This window comes from Etheostoma spectabile, chromosome 7 (genome assembly GCF_008692095.1).
Source record: "Etheostoma spectabile isolate EspeVRDwgs_2016 chromosome 7, UIUC_Espe_1.0, whole genome shotgun sequence".
NCBI classification, from domain to species: Eukaryota; Metazoa; Chordata; class Actinopteri; order Perciformes; family Percidae; genus Etheostoma; species Etheostoma spectabile.
This window is the reverse complement of record NC_045739.1, coordinates 12,218,598-12,220,275: the sequence shown is the minus strand read 5'-3', so window position 1 is coordinate 12,220,275 and position 1,678 is coordinate 12,218,598. Positions and strand designations below refer to the sequence as shown.

The window sequence follows — 1,678 nt, the reverse complement described above, 5'->3', positions numbered from 1 at the left end:
AAGATAATTAAAAATGGATTGCAGAACAGTGGGATGGACGTTGCTGAAGGGAGAGAGAGAGCAAGAGAGAGGGGGGGGGACAAATCTCTGCCTCCCACAAATCCTCTGCCTTCTCTTCACTTAATTACAATTATCTAATGGTTTAAAAAAAAAACACTATTAAAGTTTACTCATGAACTTACACCGTATCCCTTTTACAGCGCTTTGGACGTTATACTCTTTAAGTGCTGCCACCCACTGGCCTTTTGATAAAGTGCAAATCAGCAAAGGCTTGTAATCCCTTAGATGACCAGAAAGTGGCAGCACTGTGGTGAGATGAGAGCTTTCCCAGGGCCAGTTAATGAAAAAACAGAGAGGGAGGGGAAGGGGGGGAATGGAAGAAAATGGTAGAAACTGAGGCCAGTGCTGAGGTGAGAGATGAAAAGGGCAAAATAGTGTTTTCATTTCATGTTATAAAATATTTATTGTGGCTTCACATAAACCCAACTGACCGTCACAGTGGTTTGAAAATTATGAGGGACTGTTGGAATGGGTGCTGGACTGCAACACAATCCTATTGGCTCCAGCCATCTTTATTAGAGACTCGGCTAAGCCGCACTGCACTAACTGACTGAGACACCTGCACCACCACTGACGCCACCCGTGGAGTAAAAAGGAGAAATGAGCATATGGAAAAAAGGAAGAAGGGGGAAACATCTACAGTAATCTAAGACAGACAGTTAAGTTCAACTCTTTCCAGGCTCTTAACTACATCTGTGTGTGCAGTAACATGAGGTCAGAGTAAAGATATTTAAAGACTTTAGAATACATTGTTCTGTTATGTCACAAAAACGGAGCCTGAGCACAGGCAACCAAGCAAATCATCATCTCCCTAAACCCCAAGCCAACCTCTGGATTTCCCATTCTCTCCATTTCGTTCTCCTCTTAATCCCACCCTGCCTCCCTCATTCTACATCTTTCCTACTCCCATTCCAACTCTCCACTCCACCACCTCTCCATTTTCTTTCCCTTGTTCCTCCCTTTCTCCAACCTTGAGCAGGAAGAAGGAATGACTGAGTAAGTGAGCCTGGATGTGTTAAACAGCAGCTGGCACGCAGTCAGCTGCATTCACTGCTCTGGATGATTGAGTGAGTATACATGCAACATTACTCAACCACACACACTTTGCTTGTGATTCAACAGAGCCATACTTATGGACTGAGACACAGACCCCTGAGCACGTACACATACTGTGTGTGAAGAAATGTGTGTAATTACGTCATGTCCCTCCCAGCAGTTAGCCCACCCATCCCAACCTCTTGTCTATCCAGTGTACAGACACCGACGCCTTCTAGACTAACATGTTGACTGCCACAGCAGAGAGAGTAGTTATCAGTTGCTTATACATAATTAATACTTGTTCTACCTGAACATTTCATTTTCTGCCTGTAAAACCACAAACTCAAAGTGATTTCAGAGAGCTGGGACATAGAGCCTAATGCAAACAAAAAAGCACAAGCAGGCGGAAAGACGCAAACACAAACACACATAGGTTGTACACCTTATTCATGAGCCTGCATTATTGTAAACCAACCAAACGAGCCGAAGCAAAGAGTGAACATTACTTCAGCTATCATCAGTATCCTCGTCACTAAAGAGTAGCTGTCGCTCTCCTGAGCAGATTGCTGTTTAGAAGCTC

At 44.0% G+C, this 1,678-nt stretch overlaps 1 protein-coding gene across 5 annotated transcripts in view; it reads right to left on the bottom strand.

Annotated features, from left to right (window-relative positions):
• rerea (arginine-glutamic acid dipeptide (RE) repeats a) overlaps positions 1 to 1,678 on the bottom strand; it is a 143,514-nt gene that overhangs the window by 39,725 nt on the left and 102,111 nt on the right. The window lies entirely within an intron of this gene.